Source organism: Panthera pardus, unplaced genomic scaffold (assembly GCF_024362965.1).
Source record: "Panthera pardus isolate Hobbes unplaced genomic scaffold, ASM2436296v1 HiC_scaffold_9, whole genome shotgun sequence".
Classification (NCBI taxonomy): domain Eukaryota; kingdom Metazoa; phylum Chordata; class Mammalia; order Carnivora; family Felidae; genus Panthera; species Panthera pardus.
Window position 1 is genome coordinate 938,490 of NW_026527024.1, and position 12,217 is coordinate 950,706.

The following is a 12,217-nucleotide window of genomic DNA, read 5'->3' on the forward strand; positions in this document are numbered from 1 at the left end:
ATGCTTAACCGACTGAGCCACCAGGAGCCCCAAGAATGTTTCTGTTATACCTTGGCCATCTCTACTGAGCCATTCCTGAATTTCTTATTTTATTACTTCTAGTAATACATGATAAACCATGCCCATGCAGGATATGTTTTTGAAATATGTCTTTGTTCTAACTACTCTTAAGGGCTGGCTTTCAACATTTTCTAGCTCTATTTCCTGGCAGCCAGGACCTGGTCTCCTAGTGCAGAGGGTGCTCTGGGGCTGGTCAACAAGGCACCTGGGTCACAGGGACCTGATGTCCCAGACAGGTCAGTAAGTCACAAGCCACTGAATGTCAGAGTGGGAGGGCCTTAAAGATGCCAAAGCCAGAACAACAGAGTCTTACCTCTGAGTATGGGGTGGTGTGCTCTAGAACACTCGATGGCTGAAATAGCATTCTGAGTGTGCATTGGTCCCCTGGGAAGTTTTCTGGATCTGACTGTCTCACTCACTTCCTGGCTTCTGCTGGGCTGTGTTCCCAGATGAAGAAAAAAAGTTTGGTTAAGTAATTACCTAAGCTAATGTCACTGTTAATGTGGCAGAGCCGTGATTCGAATCCATTACACTCTTGTCCATTTATGATGGTAGTGCTTTGTTATTTCATTTTCCATTGCCCCTGGGTCTTGGTTCAAGATTCTTCCCATGAAGGCTCTGTAGTGTCCGGTGTCTGCTGTCTCGGAAAGTCGGCCAGCTCGGGTCTGTTTGGGGGTCTGACCGGTGAGGTCTTCTGGCGCCCAGAACAAGTTAACCCCATTCCAAAGGACCCTGGCATTCCTGTAGCTGGGAATGGCTCTGGTACCTCTCTCGTGGTGGCTGACCCACCTCCTTGTGTCTAGTTGCCGGAATGGCGTATGGGGACTGGCCTCCAACCAGAGGCCCAGATCCAGTCTGCAGAGATCTTCCTTCTGGCCACCTTGACTGCCGTTCAGATTGTGGAGAGGATGGAGTCCCACGGCTGCCAGCTTCAATGCTTGGAGAGGCGGACAGAGACGGCCGAGAAGAAGCTGGCGGACTGCGAGAAGACGGCCGCGGAGTTCGGGAACCAGCTGGAGGGCAAGTGGGCCGTGCTGGGGACCAGGAGTACGGGCTGCTGCAGAGGCGGCTGGAGAACATGGAGAACCTGCTGAGAAACGGGAACTTCTGGGTGCCGAGGCTGCCCCCCTGGGTGACAAGGAGCTTGGTGCCGGTGGAGAGGGCTTGCTTGCCTTCAGCAGGGTCCTCAGACTCGTAGTGGGGGGAACCCCATGTCTGCCAATGCTTGACCTCCTGGCTCTTAATGCCAGCCACGAATTGACTTGAAAGGGCTTGAAAAACCTCAGAAGTTAAGTGACACACCTGAGACGTCTCTGCCGTGGCAGACGGTGCAGGGTTTGTTGGGAGGGTTATGGTTGTGCTTGCTGCTCCAGAAGGGTCTCTGAGGGTGAGGGCTGGCTCGGGTAGGGGAATCACAGAAGATCCGTGTGGCCCTAGGAGAGGGGACGAGCACCCAGGAGCCCGGGTCCCGGATCCTTTCAGCCGCTGGGCCCTGCTCTTACCTGAAGCAGATGCGATGGAGATGAGACGGTATTTGCCCAGTGGTTTGGCCAGCGATGCCCTCTGGCCTGGGGGTAGGGAGAGGAGCCTGGAGCTGGTTTGAACCGTTCTCCAAAATGGCACTAACCCATGTTGGCGTGGGCGACCTGTACTTCAGGTGTCCCTGACTACTGAAGATGTGGCCGCGTGTCTCTCAGGGTAGGAGTGAGGCAGCCTGGAAGACAGCAGAAGGGGCCCCGCGAGCGCACGAAAAGGAGCCAGGAGACATTGGTCTCCCTGGAGAAGAGGCTGGCGCCTGGGCGCTTCCAAGCCCCAAGTCCTTGGCTTTATTCCTTTATTGAATCCAATGGGCCCCTTGGATTTGAGAACCCAGAGCACTTTGAGATCGTCTGATCAGCTGTCTTCAAGCAGGAAGAAGGTATTCTTAATTCCCATTTTTTTCGGTTTAATAGAATGCAGTGCGATGCAGGGAGGTTCAAAGACTTGCCCAGGGTCTCACGGAGACTAAATGTGAGTTGGCAACTGCTCTTGGCCACACCGCCCTTCCCGTGGCCCCAGGGGCAGCTCGTACCCACACATTTACTTGCCAGCCTGTTCGTTTCTGGTGGGCGGAGGCCGCCCCCGATTTGTACTTGCACCTCTAGGACTCGCGGCACACTGTGAGTTCCCAGGAAGCTGCTGCACGAAGGGTTTATTGTGGGCCTGCTCTCCAGGGGTGCCCCAAGTCCAGAAAATGAGGTTCAGTCCTGGAACATGAAGTTCTTCGGGCTGTGGGCGAAGAGCCAGTGCGCGGGCGCTCGCGTGTCGGTGTGAGACACGGCTGGGCCGGTTTTGTCTCTTCCACACTCCCCTCCCGTCTCAGCTTGCACACCTGAATCCTCCCACTGCTTTGAGCGGCTCAGCAGTTAGCTTTCTGTCCTCTCTCCTCCTTGGGAGGCTGGGGCCCAGAGCCTTCCTTCCCTTTGCCTGGCCACAGGTTTTCCTCTTCCAGAAGGTGGACCCGGGGTGCTGCGAGGCCTCCGGCTGAGGGGAGCGCCTGGAAGGGAGGGCCTCAGTAGGCCTGTGCCGCAGGGTACACGCACCGAGAGCTGACCTCCACGTGGGACTCGCTCCCCGTCCCGGGCCTCTGTCTCCCCATCTGGCAAGTTGGGTGGCTGGACCAAGTGACTTTGGGTTCTCCCTGCCTTTCTTGGATTCCACTTTGTCCCCTGTGGGGGCAGCAGGACCAGAGCCTTCTTCCTGGCCTGGTCAGGAGCACTGCCTGCCTGGGGAGCACGGGCGCTCTGCTACGCCCCAAGCTCAGTGCTGTCCTCCACACATCTTGATGGGGGTGGACCCTACTCCGAACCTCCAGCGGGCACCCTTTCCCTGTAGGGCCTGCGGAGGCGAGCCCCATCACCGCCTTCATGCGGCCTAGGCCCCCTTTCCTCCCTCCTAGACTGTGCCACCACCAAGCCTCTGGACCCCAGGGGAGGGGGAGGCAGAGCAGCGTGAGAGCCCCCACAGCCTGTCCCCTCAAGACGAGTGCAGGCCCAGCCCCCACCCTCACCTGTACGGGCATTCTGGTATCGGGAGTCCCCTCTCCACCCCCCCCCTCGCCCCCCGTGTGGAGAAACAGAGACAGGGGAGGGTGCAGTGAGCTGCCGACTTGTGGGGCCACATCCGGGTGTCCTGGCCCCCCTCCCCGGGACCCTGCACGGCCCTTTGGGCAGTTAAACGAATGATGAGCCAATAGTAGCTCGGTTTTCTTTCTCTCTCAGATGACCACAGTTCATCTGATCAATATGCAGTTTTGAAAGCCTTTTTTGGGAGGGGTGGGGTGAGGAACCCTTGATTTGAATGACAGCTGGGAGCATATAACCCAGGGCAAGGCGGGACCGCTCTGGTTGAAGCAGGGCACAGTACCCTGGAGGCCCCTTCTCTCCGAACCCCAAGGTCATGCATGCCAAGACACCTGTTCCCTGCTTTCTAGACTCAGATATTTTACTGGGGAGAAAGGCTGACTTTGAAAGCAGGTTCTTTGAGGAGGTGAATGAAGTCACATTGACCTCAGAGCTGGAAGAAGGCGGAGACTGAGCAGGATGCTGACTCTCCTGTAAGATGAGAAAGGGGAGCCTAGTACCTGGGCCCTCTGCAGCGGGACGAAGCAGCGAGTGGGAGAGCGGGTAGGCCGTGCTCTCCGTTGGCCTCTGTGAGCGCTCCCACCCCAGGAGCCTGGGGAGGTGGTGTGGGGCTCCCGCGGCCGCCAGGCTGGGCCCCTGTGCCGTTGCGGGAGGACTGGGCTGTTCCTAGGCCGCGGCAGCCACGGTTCCAGGCGGCGGCAGCTCGCAGGGAGGTACCCCTGTGCCAGAGGCCCTGGCCCCAGCTCTGCCATGGTGCTGGGGTTTGCTCCTGAGTTGGGCTCAAGTGAGCACTGGGGAGGTGGGAGAATGAGGTCCTCGGGGGCACTTGGGTCTGTCCTGCGGCCTGAGAACTCCCTGCCGTTTTGACAGTTACTTTCTTGCATTCCACCCTCTCTGTAAGCTTTTCCAGACTCCACAGGAGAGAGCTCTGTTTCCTCCCTGGCCCCCAGGACAGGCTTTGCCCTCTGGGGCTGTTTTTGTACCCTCTGCTGTGAACACGGGGGCGCCGGAGACCTCTTTATTTACTGGACGCTTCCACAGGCAGGTTCTTCCTCTGGAGTCCTAGGAAAAGTGCAGATGTGGTTCTCGTTCAGTACGTCTGGGTGGGGTCGGGGTTCCCACAGGTTCCTCAGGGAACCCCGGGCAGGTCCACATTTGAGAACCAGGGTCGGCCATCTCGAACAGAGACTACCAGCCTCTACCCTTTGCACGCGTTTGCATTTTGACTCTGCAGATGTTTTCTCACAAGAGAACATTCTCACGGGGAAATGCAAAGAGTGCGGGTGAAGCTGACGGGCTCTCTGTGGTGGCCGCCCTCCCCACCGCACCCCTCCCGAGGGCCCCCACACTGTCACTCTGCTGTGTGGCATTTCAGGCTCCTCTCTCACGCAGTTTCATACACGTGGGAACTGGGGATAGACGCAGAGTTGAAACGACAGGGAGGCCGTGCCGTGGGTACCGACCTGCAGCTTCTCACTTAACAAAATGTCCTAAGAACCTTCAGGAAAAGATGGGGCGCGTTTTGACCCGCGTCACTCTCTGGGAGCCTGGGCTGGCCGCACGGTGGGAACTTGGTGTCCGGGGCCCGGTCCGTCGTGTAGCCAGCCTGGTGGCCCTGCTGGCCGTCTCCCCAGCATGACTGTGGCACCGCAGAAGGGGACACACTGAGCCCTCGTAGTCCTAGGGACAGAATCTGGCTCAGCCTTGCATGGTGTGGATAGCCATTAGATACCGGTGGCCTGGAATGTTCTCCATTCGCTCATTTATGTAACAAAAAGTGAGCCTACCCTGATGCCTGAGGCAGGAAGGAGGGGCAGGAATGACTCCCTGTGCCCACCTTGGGTCTTAGAGATCTTAGAGACTGGTGCCCTTGGTGAGGTCACTTAGCCCTCCGAGGACATTTGCTCCCCACCACTGTGGCATGCAGGCTGTGTGACGGGCTGAATAAACAAAACAAAGTAATGAAACAGCAACTTAGACAAGATAGTGGTGACTGGTGCTGTCCCCGGACAGGCTCTTGGTGTCACAGGCCCAGGCTGCTTCCAGTTCGTTGCTCTATCCTTCCTCAGATGTGGCTTGTTGCCGTGGTTCAAGACGGCTCACTCCCGTGTCTGTAGCCAGTAAGAAGGAAGCAAGAAGGCGGGCGGTGTTCTTGCCCTTTAAGGTCAACGTTGATTTATTGCTTGAAAAAAAAAATTTCTTTTAGTTTTACTTTTTAAAAAAATTTACATCCAAGTTAGCATACAGTGAAACAATGATTTCAGGACTAGATTCCTTAAAGCCCCTTCCCCGTTTAGCCCATCCCCCCTCCCACAACCCCTCCACTAACCCTGCTTGTTCTCCATATTTAAGAGTCTCTTCTGTTTTGTCCCCCTCCCTGTTTTTCTATTACTTTTGTTTCCCTTCCCTTACGTTCGTCTGTTTTGTCCGCATATGCCTGAAGTCGTATGATTTTTGTCTTTCTCTGACTAATTTCACTTAGTGTAAGACCCTCCAGTGCCATCCACGTAGTTGCAAATGGCAAGATTTCATTCTTTTTGATTGCCGAATAATAGTCCATCGTATGTATAGACCACACCTCCTTTATCCATCCATCCATCAGTGGACATTTGGTCTCTTTCCATACTTTGGCTCTTGTCGATAGTGCTGCTAGAAACATGGGGGTGCATGTGTCCCTTCGAAACAGCACACCTGTATCCCGTGGATAAATGCCTGGTAGTGCAATTGCTGGGTCGTAGGGTAGTTGGGTTGTAGGGTAGTTCTTTTTTTTTTTTTTAATTTTTTTTAACGTTTATTTATTTTTGAGAGAAAGAGAGCGTGAGGGGGAGAGGGACAGAGAGAGAGGGAGACACAGAATCGGAAGCAGGCTCCAGTCTCTGAGCTGTCACCACAGAGCCCAACGCAGGGCTTGAACTCACGAACCGTGAGATCATGACCTGAGCCAAAGTTGGATGCTCAACTGACTGAGCCAGCCAGGCGCCCCAGGGTAGTTCTATTTTTAGTTTTTTTGAGGAACCTCCAAACTGTTTTCCAGAGTAGCTGCACTAGCTTGCATTCCCCCCCAATTTTTTTAATGTTTATTTATTTTTGAGAGAGAGAGAGAGAGACAGAGTGTGAACAGGGAGGGGCAGAGAGAGAGGAAGACAGAATCCGAAGCGGGCTCCAGGCTCCGAGCTGTCAGCACAGAGCCAGACACGGGGCTCGAACCCATGAACCATGAGATCATGACCTGAGCCGAAGTCGGATGCTCAACCGACTGAGCCAGCCAGGTGCCCCTATTTACTTCTTATTTAATAAGCACATATTTAGTACTTACAATGTATTTTATCAGTACCGACCAGGTGAAGCCTCATTACAACCTTTTGTTTACTCACGTTATAGATAAAGAGACCAAGGCGCAGGGCAGTGCATTGCCCCGTGTCACGTAGCTGTGGACGCAGAGCCTGTCACATCGCACTGATGACCAGCCACACACCGCTTCTGCTTGCAGGGGAGGCCCGGAAACAGGGTCTTTAGGTGGCCACGTGCCACATCTCCACCGGGAGGAGATGCCACCTCAGGAAGCCGCTCTCTTTGCTCCTCCTCGTCCGTCCAGGTTTCATCCTGAGATGCCGGCGACCCCGTCCCCTCTTCAGGCTCCACTTCTGATCCCAGTTCTCTTGCCGTTTCCACCGCGTCCGCAGTGACGTCCTCCGCGGAGGTCCTGAACCTTCCATTTGTAAAAGACAGGATCTGTGAAGCACAAGAAAGCAGAGCGCAAGACAATGAGATCGGCCTGTACGGAGAATAAAAAGCACGGCTGGTACAGGCTCCCCCAGAACCTGGAGCTCACAGCGGCCTTGGTCCCCACGGTCCCACCCTCCCTGGGACCCCAGCAGACCAGGGAAGCCGACCGGTGGCGAAGCATGGCCTCTGTGTTGGGTAGGAGGCCGGAGGGAGGTGAGAAGAGCTGAACAGTGGGGGGAGAGGGAAGGAGAAGGGCGCAGGGAGGAGGGTGGACGCCGTGCAGGGGAGGGTTAGAGATGGCGGTGAGTGAGGACGGGGCCTCCAGAGTTCCAGCTTCTGCGTGTGGGTCCCAGCTGTGTGTCCTCCGGCCGCGGGGGAGCCGAGGTCAAGGCACTGCGGGACCAGGGATGGGGGAGGCTCATCACCACGGATGCACAAGCAGAGAGCAGAGGAGCCGAGGCCTGGGCCATCGGGCCGGCGAGGAAGCATCCTGGAGGCCGCGCAGGCAGGATCCCACCCAGACCCCACGCTGGCCACAGAGCCTGCGGCGGGGCTCGAGCGGGCCACCCTGGGATGGTGACCCAAGCCCAATCAAGAGTCGGACGCTCAACCGACTGAGCCACTGCTGTTGGTGGCTGGCCCAGGCTCTACCCACACTCGGTATGGCCAGTCTTCAGTCTTCCTGATGTGCGTTCTCATGTGACGCAGTCGTATCTCATCGTGGCTTGTGTTGTCGTCGGTGTCGTTTCTTAGCACGAGCTGGCGTGGGGGTGGGGGTGGGGGCGGGGGCGCAGGGGGAGGGAGAGAGAGAATCCCACGCCCCGCGCAGAGCCTCACTTGAGGCTCCGTCTCCCAACCGTGAGGTCATAACCGGCGCCGAAATCGAGAGTTGGCCGCTTCCCCGACCCAGCCGCCCACGCGTCCCGATCTCATTGTGGTTTTAATTTTTATTTCCCTCATTACCAATGATGTGGAAGATACCCTTCTGTGCTTGCTGCCATCATACGTCTTCTTTGGTGAGGTGTCTGTGCAGGTCTTCTGTCCGTTTTTTGTTTTTTTTTTTTTCATTTGGGTTGTTTTCTTCTGACTCCGTTTTGAAAGTTCTCTGTATTTAATGGTGCAAGTTCTGTGTCAGATACGCGGCTTGCAGACACTTCCTCCCGGTCTGTGACTTGTCGTTTCACTCTCTTAACAGTGTCTTTCAAAGACCGAAAGTGCTTAATTTTGATGAATTCCAGTTTATCAAGTGAGCTTTTGGTGTCGTGTCTAAGAAAATTTTGCCTAACTTGGGGCACCTGACTTGCTCAGTCGGTGGAGGGTGCGACTCTTGATCTCGGGGCTGTGAGTTCGAGCCCCGTATTGGGTGGAGAGATTCCTTAAAAATAAAATCTTTAAAAGAAAAAGAAAGAAAAGAAAAGAAAGAAAGAAGGAAAGAAAGAAAGAAAGAAAGAAAGAGAAGGAAGGAAGGAAAGAAAGAAAGAAAGAAAGAAAGAAAGAAAGAAGAAAGAAAGAAAGAAGGAAGGAAGGAAAGAAAAAGAAAGAAAGAAAGAAAGAAAGAAAGAAAGAAAGAAAGAAAGAAGGAAGGAAGGAAGGAAAGAAAAAGAAAGAAAGAAAGAGAAAGAAAGAGAGAGAGAAAGAAAGAAAGAAAGAGAAAGAAAGAAAGAAAGAGAAAGAAAGAAAGGTTTTGCCTAATTCAAAGCCACACCCCCGGCTCTCAATCTCAGAGAGAAGCCAGTTTTCTTTAATGGTTGGAAATACCACATATCAGGAAACGCTTTATGAAATTTTCCACGTAAGAACCCGAATATTTCTGTCTTACGGTATGACGGTGTAAAAAGTGCCCGTTTCTTCCTCAACACGATGCAGCAGGAGCACCACCTCTTGAACGTTTTGTGTCACAAACCGGTCGGGGAGCCTCCCCGTCCTGTCCTCTCTCCCCGCGGCTGCCGTGACCCCGTTCTGTTAGAATTCGCGTCACCGGGTTGGAAACGGCACGGCCCTGCACTGCTTAGAACCCACCTGCCCTGCTCTCCTGAGTAATTGGACATTTTGGCCATGTTTACGTGGGGTTTCGTTCTCAGTGAGCACAGTTAACTCAAACAGTGTCAACCGCCCCTTCCCTCTCCCCAGCGCCTCCGCCGCGACGGTCCTCATAGCGTCTGTCTTTCTGGCCACCTCCCGAGGGGCCAGGCCTAACCAGAGGCCTCTCTCCCCTGCACCCACGCCAGCTCCTTCCGCCTCCCTGTCCTGCCAGCCCCAGGGGCACACCGTTGGCTCTTTCGGCCCTTGGAGCCACTTCTGGGGCAACTGTCCGAACAAGCCTTCTTCCCAGAGGGCGCTGGCGTGACACCCGATGTCACCGGGGTGGGAAGGGAGTCCGCGGGGCGGAAGACCCACGCGGAGCGGGAGCCAGCCAGCAGCCTCACTGCCGGCCTTCTGGCCGGGGAAGGTGCCCATCCGGCTGGGCTCGCCTGGGGTCACGGAGGTTCCGTAGAAGGGGGGGGCAGGCCCCAGGACGCCTAGCCAGGGGCCAGGTCCCCCTTGGTCCGCCTCAGGTTGCCACCTCCTTCCCCTACAGTCAGTTGGAACTAAAAATATCACCCCCTGGGGTCAACGGGCCGGTGGACCCGATGGGAGGGGTCTGCGGTCAATTTTGGGGTGTCCCCGCGGCCTCAGGGGGAGAGCACCAAACGTGTGGACTCACTTCGGGTGCTCGGTCACTTCGCACCGCAGCCCGGGGGCTCTGGGGCCTGCCTCAGTATTTCTGCCCCAAAGGGCTACTTCCCCAAAGCCCTGCAAGCGGCATAGACTATGGAAGACTCCTTCTCCGGGGGGGAAAGGCACCGGGAGGGGTTGATAGGGACTCGGGTGGGTGGGGGCAGGGTGGGAAGAGCTTTCTTTGGCTGGGTCTCCCGCCAGTGCCCAGCCTTTCAGATCAGGGGACCGTCCCTCCCCTCCCCTGGCCGCCTCCCCGTTCTCGCTGCCCACACGGAGCGACCTGCCTTTGCTCCGGTCTTGGGAGCCGTGGCTTTCCATGCCCTGGGGGCTCACAAGCGATCCCGGCGGACACCCCTCCTCGAGCGGGAAGCCGGAGCTGTGCCCCAGATTCCCGCACGGTATTTCGGGGGCTGAGCGGGTGAGCGTATGGTGGAAAGGGAGAAAGGGGTCCTCTGCGTCTCGGGGGGGTGGCGTCGGGACCAGCTTCCTGTCCCGGAGCTGCTCTTCTACCCGGACAGAGACCCCTCGCCTCAGTGCCCCAGCTCAGGGAGGAAGAGGAAGTGGGGAGGCGAAGGGAGGACCAGCCTGGCACGCGGGAGCTGGTTAGTAGGTGTGGAGATGTGAACGCAGGAGTGAGCGACGAGAGGGAGAGCCGGGCTGTCAGCGGGCAGGCTGCCCGCCTCCAGGAACTTGGCCGTCACGGTCCAGGGACAAGTCAACTGCACAGTCCAAGAGGTGCAGTTAAGGCTCAGAGGCAGGCCTGGGGGTATAGCTCAGGGGCAGAGCATTTGACTGCAGATCAAGAGGTCCCCGGTTCAAATCCGGGTGCCCCCTTGCCGAGGTCACTTTTGGCCATGAAGTCGTCAAGAAGAGGCCAGCAGTTCTCATGCGGCCGGGTGTCTGGGTCCTGTTCTGTCCTCATCTCTAGGGTGGCGGTGAGGGTTCCATGAGGGCACGGCTGGTCATGCTGTGCCACAGGCTGTCCCCCACAGACAGTGTCCGGGAGCACCCTCACTGCATTAGCAGGAATCTAGACTTCCAGAACGTTTCTTGGCACACCTTCCTTGTGACCTCGTTCTCCAGCCTCCCTGATGTGCAGATACACCTGACCCATTCTTTAAAAACATTTTTGGGGGTGCTGGGTGGCTCAGTTGAGTGTCCCACTCTTTTTTCTTTTTAATGTTTATTTATTTTGAGAGAGAGGGAAAGAGGGAGAGACAGACAGCAAGTGGGGGAAGGGCAGAGAGAGAGAGGGAGAGAATCCCAAGCAGGCTCCGTGCTGTCAGCACAGAGCCCGATGCAGGGCTCGAACCCACGAACTGTGAGATCATGACCTGAGGCGATATCAGGAGTCTGATTCTTAACCAACTGAGCCACCTAGGCGCCCTAAGTGTCAGACTGTTGATTTTGGCTCAGGTCATGATCCCATGGTTGTGGGATGGACCCCTGCATCAGGCTCTGCACTCAGCATGGAGCCTAAGATTGTCTGTCTGTCTCTCTCTCTCTCTTTCTCTGCCCCTCCCCCACTTTCTAAAAACAAAAAATTATTAAAAACATTCTTTGCTCTTGGGGCACCTGGGTGTCTCAGTCAGTGAAGCGTCCAACTTTGCCTTGGGTCATGATCTCACGGTTTGTGAGTTCGAGCCCCGCGTCGGGCTCTATACCTACTTACAGCTCGGAGCCTGGAGCCTGCTTCCGATTCTGCTGTCTCCCTCTCTCCGCCCCTCCCCTGCTCAGGCTCTGTCTCTCTCTCAAAAAAAATGAATGAACACTAAACAAAAATTAAAAAACAAAACAAAAATCTTTGTTCGTACTCCTCCCTTGGCCTTATTCCTCCTTGGCCTCCTCTACTTCTTCATGTAGCGGGCTCCTCCTTGTCCATGTCCTCCAGAAAGTTCTTTGTCCATGAATGAATGAGTGACACAGTGAGCACCTTCCCCGAGGCTTGGAGTCGGTAGGAGGCTCTCCCTGGGATGAGTGTGAGGTTCCCAGAAACAACCACACTCATCCTGATGAGAGCAAAACACAGGCGCGCAGAGATCCTGAGTGCGGTGCCTGGGTGGAAAGGCAATGATGGGAAGCCATAGGCAGGTGGGGGCATAGCTCAGGGGTAGAGCATTTGACTGCAGATCAAGAGGTCCCCGGTTCAAATCCGGGTGCCCCCTCTCCTCCCTTTTAAATTACTGAAGCAGGTATTGGAATTACTGCCTCCATTAAGTTAATGCTCTGTCTTGGGATGAGAATTTAGGATCTGCACCCAGACCAGCCCCAAGAACCCGTCCCTGAGCATCATCCAGACAATAGCTCCTGGGATCACATTGGACTGAAGAGGCTGACGAAATTGGCCCCGTCCGCTCCCACCTACCTGGGGACTCTTGACCTTCGTGGCCTGCGGGGGGACATCACTTTCCTTCTCTTAATGTCTCATTTTTCTCGACCTTGTTATCTCCAGAGAGAAGGCGATCTCTTTGTTCTTACTGCCTCCACGTGTTCAGTATGGACATACATCTTCCTACTCCCCGGGAGGGACTGTGCGGATGAGAGAACATATCAAAAGCAGAGCCTCTGTTCTCTCCCTGGGGATTTCTCAG

General features: G+C 55.7%; 2 non-coding genes across 2 annotated transcripts; both read left to right on the forward strand.

Annotated features, from left to right (window-relative positions):
* The first annotated feature begins 10,388 nt into the window (after positions 1–10,388).
* Positions 10,389–10,460, forward strand: TRNAC-GCA (transfer RNA cysteine (anticodon GCA)). The gene has a single exon. It is a non-coding gene; the product is annotated as a tRNA-Cys (tRNA).
* Positions 10,461–11,719: 1,259 nt separating this feature from the next.
* Positions 11,720–11,791, forward strand: TRNAC-GCA (transfer RNA cysteine (anticodon GCA)). The gene has a single exon. It is a non-coding gene; the product is annotated as a tRNA-Cys (tRNA).
* The last annotated feature ends 426 nt before the right edge of the window (positions 11,792–12,217 follow it).